Source organism: Dendrobates tinctorius, unplaced genomic scaffold (genome assembly GCF_039654945.1).
Source record: "Dendrobates tinctorius isolate UK_male_01 unplaced genomic scaffold, ASM3965494v1 ptg000023l, whole genome shotgun sequence".
NCBI classification, from domain to species: Eukaryota; Metazoa; Chordata; class Amphibia; order Anura; family Dendrobatidae; genus Dendrobates; species Dendrobates tinctorius.
This window is the reverse complement of record NW_027361691.1, coordinates 11697864-11710504: the sequence shown is the minus strand read 5'-3', so window position 1 is coordinate 11710504 and position 12641 is coordinate 11697864. Positions and strand designations below refer to the sequence as shown.

General features: G+C 42.3%; 1 protein-coding gene across 5 annotated transcripts in view; it reads left to right on the top strand.

Annotated features, from left to right (window-relative positions):
* The window catches only part of NOX4 (NADPH oxidase 4), a 372675-nt gene that overhangs the window by 59050 nt on the left and 300984 nt on the right, over positions 1-12641 (top strand). For 2 of the 5 annotated variants that reach the window (XM_073569267.1, XM_073569265.1), the window contains exon 1: positions 5034-5127. The exons of 1 other annotated variant lie outside the window; for it this stretch is intronic. The gene's annotated coding sequence lies outside the window, so the exon portion shown is untranslated. Of the gene's footprint in view, positions 1-5033; positions 5136-12641 lie in introns of those variants that run through there. 2 more of the 5 variants (XM_073569266.1, XM_073569268.1) reach the window with 2 other exon arrangements.

The following is a 12641-nucleotide window of genomic DNA, read 5'->3' as shown; positions in this document are numbered from 1 at the left end:
TGATATACTATTGATCAACTATGTTAGGATAGGTCATGAATATAATAAATGTGGTGGTCCGATCTTATATTGATAAGTAATGGACTACCCCTTCAATTACTGGATTTAATTAACAACTCTTCCAATCCATCGTTGTGAGTAGGTAACAGACAATGAAGAGAGCAGCATGAGGACAATAGGAGAGGGGGGGAAAGAAAGATCCATACTAATAATAACTTTTCTATATCTTGCACACACCTATTTCTTGTGGGGGCCGTTATGAGGGGTGCCCGTTTTGTAATATTGCTATGCAATTGTGACCAATTGGTCCTGGTGGGTCCTCATTGTCAAGTCCTAACACGAATATTGTACGTCTTTGTGTTACCAGCATGTTCCATATCATCCCACAATAAAACCAATTCTGATGCTTTTTGCTCTTTCTTCTGATTTATTTCCAGCATTTCTCCCCCCCGCCGGCTTCTGCTGTCTTCTGAGAGAGGCTGTCACATTACAGTTGCAACAGAAGAGGTTCATGCCGTAGTGATTAATCTTATTCATACCCATCTACTCCAAGGGAGTCAAACACCAGATTGTTCCCACCTAGAGAGCTGCTTGTAGTTTCTTCAGTCCCCCACAGAGTCTAACAGCCAGCGATTGTTACTGCAGAAGAAATCTACTAGCGCCGGCCATTGGGGGGCCTACAGTATAGTGTGCGCTTTTACTGATAATGGTCATATCTTTGCATGCTTTTCTACAGTAGCACTCCGATTGATCAGTCTTGGAAGTCTTCTACACATACTTGATTTTGGGCGAGCAGCTGTGGCTACACATTCTTATTTTGGGGCACAAGTCCCCTACAACGCATTACTCGTCCCACCAGGGCATGCTGTTATGATGCACAACCCTTGGAGAATGACCGGGTATGCTCATACTCAAACTGGATAAGACAATAGAAATGTGGGAAATGCACATCTTTTTGGGGGGTACAGTGTGTGGAGATGTAATCTGTGCGGGAAGCCTTAAAAGCAATGATCACTTGGCTAGGTAGCTCTACTCCTATAGAAAAATAAACTCTCATTTGGGGGGAAATATTTTGCCATGTCCAGGTCCCACTAGGGTGAAGGTTCATATAAACTTTGCCCACCAATGTGGGGCAGAGCCATAGATGGGACAAAATATCCCATAGATACCAACACATCCCTTAGTAAGCTGCACGCCACCATTCCGGCCACACTTTGCTCCATCATGAACTTTATGTCACTGGTGCCAGCTGCGTCTCACGCTACACGTGATTAGATTACGAATGAAGACATCCATATGTCAAAGTCTAAGTACCTTGATAAATGGACTGGCGGCAGGTCTTTTGTCCCAGACTCGAAAACCTTATTGGGTCAGCTGTTGAGTTCGGGTCATGAGTCCCGAACAGTTCTTGTATTATGGTCTGTGCTAAGAATGTGATTTAGGAACATCTGAATTTGGCCAACAACTGGTAGTCATCCTTTTGAGCCCTGCCTTTGACAGAGAGTAAGCCCTCATTTTCTATCTAACTGCTTAGATGCCACAGTCACTATTGACCACTGCATCTAATGGGTTATCTATGATCTTGGCTGTTAAGGGCCCGTTACACATAGTGATATCGCAATCAATATCACTATAACGTCACTGGTTTTGTGACGTAGCAGTGATATTGCTAGCGATATCGCTACATGTGATACTTACCTCCGACCGGCTCCCCCGCTGGTTATCGCTGATCGCGCGAGAACGTCCTGGGCCGTTTCTCGCCGTCTGCTTCCTGCTGGGCTTCCTGCTGTGGCGACGAGCGACGCGTGGACGCGGGCGGGAGGATGTCTTCATTGCCTCGTCTGACAGGTAAGTAGCGACCGCCGACCGCTGCTATGTCGCTGGTGAGATCTGCCTGTGTGGCAGCTCACTAGCGACCACTTAGCGATGCACCAGCGAAACTGACCGGGTCATATTGTTGTCGGGATCGCTGGTGCATCGCTAAGTGTAACGGTACCCTTACAGTGAAAGCTTGTCAATCACTGCCAGAGTTATATGATTATCACACTGGCAGAAGTTCTAAGCATGGAGTACTGTATAATATCGCTATCACCGTACACATAAGGCATAATGACTTAAAGGGAGTCTGTCCACAAAGATGACAGTTCAGACCAAGTACAGGCACTCTGTGCACCTTTAACTTGGCAAAATAGTTCAGTGCACCTTACCACATACTTGTTTTCCATCTATCTCCAGGTTACTCTAAATCCAGAGCTGTCAATCAAAATAGAAAGGATCAGAGATAAATGGAAAACAAGTAGGGTGCATCGAGCATCTGTACTTGGTTTCACAGTCATTCTGTGCCGACAGAATCCATTCAAGCTAAAGGCTAAGTCCAGGGATCTGATTGGTTCAAATCTAATATATAAAGCTCAATGTGTGTATGTATGTACAGTATGTATGTATGTATGTGTGTATGTCCGGGATTGGCATCCGCACCGTCGCAGCTACAGCCACAAAATTTGGCACAGTCACACGTCTGGACCCCGAGAGCGTCCTAAGCTATGTTGTGAGGTGAAATTTTAACCCCACGCGCTCCAATTCACCAAACAATTTTGCCCCTATGTACATAATGGGGAAAAAGTGTGTGCGTATCAAGCCCCGCCCCTCATTATGATGTCATAATGCCCCATCTACATAATGGGGAAAAAGTGTGTGCGTATCAAGCCCTGCCCCTCATTATGATGTCATAATGCCCCATCTACATAATGGGGAAAAAGTGTGTGCGTATCAAGCCCCGCCGCTCATTCAGATGTCATAATGGTTGACTATGGGATTGTCAGAAGTTTATAGACTAAAAGAACAATTTACATTTTACTCAAAAATATAAAGAGAAAAATCAGACAAACTGAACATTTGAAAGTGGTTTCTTAATTTTTGCTAGAGCTGTATATATTGTAAGACAGCGCTTACTGCTTGTGTTGGAGGACACTCGTTTGGCAACGGAATGAAGGCACACAGGCACGTTTTTCTCACAAAAACAGTCTATTTTGTTTATTTAGACATCATAAACTACCAATCTTTTCAATGTCTGGACTAGATTTTAAATTAATTTGGAAACTCATTTGATTAATAAAAGTATGAGTTTTCATGGAAAACACAAAATTGTCTGGGTGACCCCAAACTTTTGAACGGTAGTGTATATTATATACAGTGGGCAAAATAAGTATTTGATGCAGTCAATTTTGCAAGTTTTACCACTTACAAAGAATGGAGAGGTTTGTAATTTTTATAGTAGGCACGCTTCACCTGAACTGTAAGGCTGAGTTCACACGTCGCATTTTTTTCGCGTTTTTGCGGCGGTTTTAAGCGCGCGATTTTGCCGTGAAAACGCAAAAAATAAGCATCCCATGCATTCCTATGGGATTCCGCAATGCTGTGCTAATGCTGCATTTTTTTCCGCGGCGGAATCGCTTCGCGGTAAAAACCGCAGCATGCTCATTAATTTAGCGGAATCGCGGCGATCCCACACCCATAGGAATGCATTGTTCCGCTTACTTCCCGCATGTGGCTGTGCCCACCATGCGGAAAGTAAGCAGAACATTTGCAGATGGTACCCACGACCCGGAGGAGAGGAGACTGTCCTCCTGGCTTTGGGTACCATATCCCTGTAAAAAATAGAATAAAAATTAAAAAAAAATTTTGCTATTCTCACCTTCCGGCGTCCTGCGTAGCCTTCCCGCCTCTCTTCACGCTCCCGGTCCCAGTAAGCCTTTGCGAGAATGACCGCGATGGCGTCTGTTCTCGCGGGATCACGCTGTCTCGCGGTCATTCTCACAAAAGGATTACTAGGACCGGGAGCGTGGAGAACGGCAGGAAGGCTGCGCGGGACGCCGGGAGGTAAGAATAACAATATTTTTTATTTTTTTTATTATTTTTTACATCCTATCTTTTACTACTGATGCTGCATAGGCAGCATCAGTAGTAAAAAGTTGGTCACACTTGTCAAACACTATGTTTGACGAGTGTGACCAACCTGTCAATCAGTTCTCCAAGCGATGCTACAGATCGCATGGAAAACGCTAGCATTCTGCAAGCTAATTACGCTTGCAAATCGCTAGTTTTTCCGCGGGAAAATCGCGGGAATTTAAAATGCGATTTTCCCGCTGAATGGAATCCGGAATTCTTGCGGTAATTTCCGCGAGAGTTCTGCTACGTGTGAATGTAGCCTTAGAGACAAAATCTAAAAACAAGAAATAAAAAATCACATTGTATGATTTTTAAATAATTAAATAGCATTTTATTGCATGAAATGAGTATTTAATCACTTACCAACCAGCAAAAAGTCTGGCTCTCACAGACCTGTTAGGCTATGTGCACACGTATGCAGAAAATTTCTGCATGAAAACCGGACTCCTTCCCAGAAAATGTGCGTTTTTGCTGCGATTTTTGCCGCGATTTTTTCTGGAGCATCCCCATACATAGAAAATAGCCAGAAATGCGGAATTTACCGCGAAATTAATGAGCATGCTGCGTTTTTTTTTACCGCAAAGCATTTTTTCCCGGTAAAAAAATGCATCAGTATGCACAAAAAGTGCAAAATGCATTAAAATGAATGGGAAGCTTTTTTAGGCGTTTTTTGAGCTGATTTTTTGGTAAATCCGCGGGAAAACCGTGAAAAAAAAGCACAACGTGTTAACACAGCCTTAGGCCTGTTTCACACTTCCGTTTTTTCAAATCCGTCAAAATCCGTTGTTTTCCGTAAAAAAACGGATCCGCCATTTTTTGTAGGATCCGTTCTTTTTGTCCCATAGACTTCCATTACGGTTACCGCGGATCCGTCAAAAAAACGGATCCGTTTGCATCAGTTTCCGTCAAAAAAACGGAAACGGATCCGTTTGGCGGACACAAAAACGGAAGTGTGAAACAGGCCTAAGTCTTTCTTTAAGAAGCCCTCCTACTCTGCACTCATTACCTGTAATTATTGCACCTGCTTGAACTCATTACCTGTATAAAAGACACTTGTCCATACACTCAATCCCACTCCAACCTCTCCACCATGGCCAAGACCAAAGAGCTGTCTAAGGAAATCAAGGACAAAATTGCAGACCTGCACAAGGCTGGGATGAGCTACAGGCCAGAAGCTTGGTGAGAAGGTCATAACTGTTGACACAATTATTATAAAATGGAAGAAATACTCCTGTACTCTCATTTGTGAACACACAATTTTAACCTTTGCTTTATGTACCTTGGAAAATAGAATGCACTTTTTTGAAGTGAAAAACAACATGATTGGTTTTCTCTTCAGCACATCTTGTCTGGTCACCTTTAGTGACTTCCCCGGAAAAAGTTTATCTTCAATACATGGAGTTGATATTTGACGTCCTGCTTTGCAAAGCTGGTAAATGTCAGGCCTGTGGACAAGAACCGGGCTCTACATCACATTCAGGTGACATGCATGTGTTCCAATGTGGAACCAGAATGTGCACGGTTCTACTTTACCGGGCACAGCTAGATGATTCATACTCCGTTCTTCTGTAAAATCTTTCACAAGTTATTCCAAAACTGTGCAGATAAAAGGAAATACTCTGACATCCTGCGTTATGCCCAGAGCTCTGGAAGCAAGCAGAGATGTTGAAAATTGTCAGCAATTGTAACACAAAGGACTTTACAAAACTGCCGATATTTTCATTATACAATAATTAGACTTTTGTTTTATACAAACCTATTGTTTAAACCGGGTTTTTTTTTTTTTTTTTTTTTTTTTAATTTTGCTTTTATTTTTTTTTTCTCCATATCACAATCTTTACATTTTTACACTTGACACTGCAGCGTTTTAAGATTACAACTTCTTATGTTTCAGGAAACAACATATGTACATTAGCCACAATGGTCAGACTTTGACACTATCTTTTGTATTGATTCATCTCATGAGCATGTGCACGGGACAATGTGAAGGGAGGAGGAACTGTGACATCACCTATTGTGATTGGAGGATCCTGTGTTATCAGCTGTGTAAAGTGTCACCTTTGTAACCCTGCCTCTGGTGATAAAAAGCCTACTGAACAGGCCTAAAAAGTTTATAAATAAATCAGGACAACTTCTTTGCTGCACTTATTTGTGCATCATGTGGTTTTATCCTTACCTGTAAACTATTTTCTCTACACTCCCTGACGTAGTAAATGCTTTCTCCCCTGTCAACACTGGAGATTTTTAGACACCCTCCTTTCAGCTGCTATATCTACCTTAGCAACTAAAAGTTTTGCATTTTTTTTAAAAAAGTGTGATTCTGTCTGGTTGTTGTGATGCCAGTTTCCTGCTGATTTTAGTAAACCGGAAGCAAATGGTTGTTAGCTATAAGGATTAAAATTGTGTTTTGACATTGTTTTATCCTTTTATGTGTTGGTTTTCGATAATTGCTGGGCCAAACGTTTTGCATATTTTGTCACGCGTAATCGATTTGCCTAATTTTTTTTTTGTGTGTGTTTTTCGGTTAAAACATGGCAAAGACAAAGCCAAATTTATCACCAGATGTCATGAAGCTTATTATTCTGAGAGTGCAGTCAGGCAAAAGCCAAAAAGAGATGGCTATGGAATTCGATTGCTCTCAGAGTCAAGTGTCACGTATAATAAAGAGAGAAAAAAAAAAAAAGGTTATGGAACAGCTGACAAAAATAGAAGTGGACGACCACGGAAAAATTCCTCCAAAGTAGATCACATTATTAAGAAAAAGTCAGTATCTGATTTCCATAAAAGAGCTGTACAGATTTCATGAAAAATGAACAAAGGATATTGGGTCAAAGTGAGCCGCCAAACTGTGGGGCGACGGCCAAGAGCAATAGGGTTGTATGTATGAGTTCCAGTCAAAAAGCTTTTCATCTCTGCAAAAGACCGGAAGATCCGACTTGGGTTTACCAATGAACATAGCCAATGGAAATAAACAGATTAGTCTCAGGTGTTGTGGTCGGATTAATCCAAGTTCAATCTGTTTGGTAGTGATGGTGAACACTATACAGTATATACCACCCAATTGGAAAACGTAATGATGTAAGGTACTAAACCTACAGTGAAGCATGGTGGAGGCAATGTCATGGTTTAGGGCTGCTTTTCTGCATCTTCCATTGGCCCTCTGCATAGAATTGATAGAAATCTGAATGCTACCATGTACAAGGAAATACTGGAGAATGATATTACCATGTGGTAGCATTACAAAGTAGGCAGGGGCTGCAAATTCCAGCAAGACAATGATACTAAGCACACATCCAATTTAGTAAAAAATTGGTTACCAAAGAAAAATATTCGCCAGTTGCAATGGCCAAGCCAATCACCTGATAAACACCCTATAGAGCACCTTTGGGATGAGTTAGGGCGATGAGTTGGGGCCCGGACCCAAAGCAATAAAGATGAATTGTTTGGAGATGAAATAGAGCAAGATCCCTCAGGATGTCCTGAATACCCGAGTGGCTTCAATGCCCCGTCGGTGGGGTGCAGTAATTAAAGCACGAGTTTATGCTACAAAATACTAAGTCATGCCATTGTAAACAATGAATTACTCTTTGTGTTGTGATCAATAAATAGATGCAAAACCTTGGCCGTCAGTTTTCTTTAATTAAATGACCGTACCTTTATGCTAAAGCATTTGGGGTAAAATTAAAGTCTTCCATGATGACAACTTATGCACTTTGAATTCATCACCAGGAAAATGGCATCACAACAACCAGACAGAAGTAATCACTTTTTTTTTTTTTTTTTAAAAAGCTAAACTTTTGGTCTAAGGCTGGTTTCACACTTGCGTTTTTTTGCGCTGAATTTTAGCGCTAAAAAACGCATGCATTTTTTCCCCCTATATTTTGCATGGGATGCGCTTATGTACGCATACACATGCGTTTGTATGCGTTTTTCCACGCATGCTTTTTTTGCGGTATGCGCTCGGGCGCACAAAATGCATCCTGTTGCATTTTTTGGGCCTCCGACTTGCCTCAAAAAAACGCATTCGCGCGCAATGCACTTTTTTACAGCAGGACACCCATTATAAGTCTATGCGTGCGCATATGTGTGCATTGGCATGCTTATGTATGCGTTTTTTTGCGCATGCGTTTTTTTTTTTTTTTTACCATTAGTTAGACAATGGAATTTAGGGGTTTGGGTTAGAGTTAGGGTTAGCTAGGGTTAGGGTTAGGCTTGGTTAAGGGTCAGGGTTAGGGTTAGGGTCAGGGTTAGGGTCAGGGTTAGGGTTAGGATCAGGGTATGGTTTGGGTTAGGGTTAGTAAAGTCATGGCTTGGGTTAGTGTGAGGGGCCACCTAATGTTGGAAAAAAACGCAAACGCGGTAAAAACGCACTAAAAACGCATACAAACGCATAAAAACGCTGCGTTTTTTTCATGCATGCTCATAAAAATGCTTGAAAAAAACGCAGCATTTGTATGCGTTTTTTCAATGCTTTTTTTGCGGGAAAAACGCGCTGCAAAAAAAGCAAGTGTGAAAGTAGCCTAAGAGAAGGAAGGAGCAGAATTGAGAAAACTGAGAATCGGGAGCACATGCTGTGATGGAGTTGTGTTTTTTTTTTTTTTTTTTTTACTGAGAACTCTGTTAAAGAACTTACAGACACTTTGTATCAGCAAAAGGGTAGAAATTTTCTAAAGAAGGCTACTTAGAAATTTGCTTAACTTTGCATTTAGGAGACAAATGAACAATAACAAATTTCTGCACAAAGATAAACATAGCCTTAATAAAAAAATCATTTTGTAGCCATTATAAATATATATTTTATGTACATAGGTGAAAGGTTCGTGTACGCAGATCTCAAGTATTGACAAGGAGAAAGCATTTACAGTATCTGGGAGGGCAGAGAAAACGGTACAGATAAGAAGGGTAGCACATAATGGGAAAATAGTTGTCGGGTAAAAATTTTGCTGATAAATCACTTATTAATGACAGCAGAACCCTTGGTACACACAGACCTCAAATCCAGCCTATATTACAGGAAGGGACACATGCTACAAATCAGAAACCAGGAACAAATTGAAAACTAATTTCTAATATGTATAGATATGGTATTGGATCTTCTACATAAATATCACATTCATAGTTAATAGAGATGCGGCGATAGGGGTTGTAGAAGTAGAAGTTGTACGTGGGTGCCGTTGTTTAAAGGGGGCTCCTCTGCCAAAAAGGAAGGCACAGGTTTTAAAGATAGCAGGTGGTACGTAGAATGAGTGGGTGTTACAGGTTTTACACTGTAGTCATCTTTGAAAACACATCTTCCTTTCAAAAATAAGCTCACCATTTTTCCTCATGAGTTAACATCAAGTTACAGAAATAGCAATATGAAATGCCCTGGAGACCTGTAATTCCAGATATGTGACCGAAAATCAATACTCTATGAACTGTTTAACAACATTATGGATTTTCTCACACTAATCCTGCAGCCATAGAAGCAGCGTGGCTCATGTGTGATCCTTGGGATATTAATTCAAGTGATTGTATCCCAAGAGAAAAAAACATATGCAGTGCCTACAAGTAGTATTCAACCCCCTGCAGATTTAGCAGGTTTGATAAGATGCAAATAAGTTAGAGCCTTCAAACTTCACACAAGAGCAGGATTTATTAACAGATGCATAAATCTTACAAACCAACAAGTTATGTTGCTCAGTTAAATTTTAATAAATTTTAAACATAAAAGTGCGGGTCAATTATTATTCAACCCCTAGGTTTAATATTTTGTGGAATAACCCTTGTTTGCAATTACAGCTAATAATCGTCTTTTATAAGACCTGATCAGGCCGGCACAGGTCTCTGGAGTTATCTTGGCCCACTCCTCCATGCAGATCTTCTCCAAGTTATCTAGGTTCTTTGGGTGTCTCATGTGGACTTTAATCTTGAGCTCCTTCCACAAGTTTTCAATTGGGTTAAGGTCAGGAGACTGACTAGGCCACTCCAACACCTTGATTTCTTGCCTCTTGAACCAGGCCTTGGTTTTCTTGGCTGTGTGCTTTGGGTCGTTGTCTTGTTGGAAGATGAAATGATGACCCATCTTAAGATCCTTGATGGAGGAGCGGAGGTTCTTGGCCAAAATCTCCAGGTAGGCCGTGCTATCCATCTTCCCATGGATGTGGACCAGATGGCCAGGCCCCTTGGCTGAGAAACAGCCCCACAGCATGATGCTGCCACCACCATGCTTGACTGTAGGGATGGTATTCTTGGGGTCGTATGCAGTGCCATCCAGTCTCCAAACGTCACGTGTGTGGTTGGCACCAAAGATCTCGATCTTGGTCTCATCAGACCAGAGAACCTTGAACCAGTCTGTCTCAGAGTCCTCCAAGTGATCATGAGCAAACTGTAGACGAGCCTTGACATGACGCTTTGAAAGTAAAGGTACCTTATGGGCTCGTCTGGAACGGAGACCATTGCGGTGGAGTACGTTACTTATGGTATTGACTGAAACCAATGTCCCCACTGCCATGAGATCTTCCCGGAGCTCCTTCCTTGTTGTCCTTGGGTTAGCCTTGACTCTTCGGACAAGCCTGGCCTCGGCACGGGAGGAAACTTTCAAAGGCGGTCCAGGCCGTGGAAGGCTAACAGTAGTTCCATAAGCCTTCCACTTCCGGATGATGCTCCCAACAGTGGAGACAGGTAGGCCCAACTCCTTGGAAAGGGTTTTGTACCCCTTGCCAGCCTTGTGACCCTCCACGATCTTGTCTCTGATGGCCTTGGAATGCTCCTTTGTCTTTCCCATGTTGACCATGTATGAGTGCTGTTCACAAGTTTGGGGAGGGTCTTAAATAGTCAGAAAAGGCTGGAAAAAGAGATAATTAATCCAAACATGTGAAGCTCATTGTTCTTTGTGCCTGAAATACTTCTTAATACTTTAGGGGAACCAAACAGAATTCTGGTGGTTTGAGGGGTTGAATAATAAATGACCCTCTGAATAAACTTTTCACAATTTAAAAAAAAATTAAACAAAGAAATAACATTCTTTTTTGCTGCAGTGCATTTCACACTTCCAGGCTGATCTACAGTCCAAATGTCACAATGCCAAGTTAATTCTGAATGTGTAAACCTGCTAAATCTGCAGGGGGTTGAATACTACTTGTAGGCACTTGTATACTGTGTGTGTGTGTGTGTGTGTGTGTGTGTGTGTGTGTGTGTGTGTATATATATATATATATATATATATATATATATACACAGTTGTACTCAAAAGTTTACATACCCCGGCAGAATTTTTGCCTTCTTGGCCTTTTTTCAGAGAATATGAATGATAACACCAAAACCTTCTCTCCACTCATGGTTAGTGGTTGGGTGAAGCCATTTATTGTCAAACAACTGTGTTTTCTCTTTTTAAATCATAATGACAACCCAAAACATCCAAATGACCCTGATCAAAAGTTCACAGAACCAATTTATTAATACTGTGTATTTCCCCCTATAACATCAATGACAGCTTGAAGTCTTCTGTGGTAGTTGTGGATGAGGTTCTTTATTTTCAAGATGGTAAAGCTGCCCACTCTTCTTGGCAAAAAGCCTCCAGTTCCTGTAAATTCCTGTGCTGTGTAGCATGAACTGCGCGCTTGAGATCTCCCCAGAGTGGCTCAATGATATTGAGGTCAGGAGACTGACATGGCCACTCCAGAACCTTTACTTTGTTCTGCTGTAGCCAATGACAGGTCAACTTAGCCCTGTGTCTTGGATCGTTGTCCTGTTGGAACGTCCAAGTGCATCCCATGCACAGCAGTATTTCCTGATAACATGCTGCATTCATCTTTCCTTCAACTTTGACCAAGTTTCATGTGCCTTTGTAGCTCACACATTACAAAACATCAGCGTTCCACCGCCATGCTGTACAGTAGGAATGGTGTTCCTTTCATCATAGGCCTGGTTGACCTCTCTCCAAATGTAACATTTATGGTTGTGGCCAAAAAGTTCAATTTTGGTCTCATCACTCCAAATTACCTTATTCCATAAGTTTTGAGGCTTGTCTTTGTGCTGTTTTGCGTATTGCATGTAATATCCGTACCTCTGCGGGGTCCCTTTCAGGGCCCCCACTCTCAGTTTGCTCCCCGCTGCCCAGTTTCATTCTCTGGCTCCTCTCCTGCTGCTGCTACCTGGTGCATGGCCAGCAGCTCTCCTGGTATGACGCTGAGGTCGCGGCACGCGCACGCGTTCCCGGTCTCTTAAAGAGACAGCGCACATTTTTCAAAAATGCTCCAAGCCAATGGTAAAACAGTGAGTACTATTTCTGGCTCCTCTGCCATAGAGGAGGCACCGGAGCAACAAGTGTTTCCTGTTGCTAATTTCCAGTTGTGTTCTGTTGTGCACCACTAGTGTCCTGCCAGTAGCCAATATTGTTTGTCTTCTCAGACTGCCAGCGGATCTCTACTCTGTACCTGGGAAAATACCAGTGCTGCCTGTGCAAGTTCCGTTGCACTCAGTCGTACGTCACTCCGATTCCCTGGACGACATCGGTACTGCCTGTGCCAGCTTCGTCCCATGCTGTCGCCTCCCGCCTGTCAAGTTCAGCGCTTCCTGCTATCCCTGCCTGTTTACCTGTTCCACTGGGCCAGCTTCCACATGTCCGGGGTTTAACTGTTGGTAGCACCTGCATCCTCTGAACACTCCAATCTGATCCTGTTCGATGGGTCTTACTATGGTTGTCTGGGATC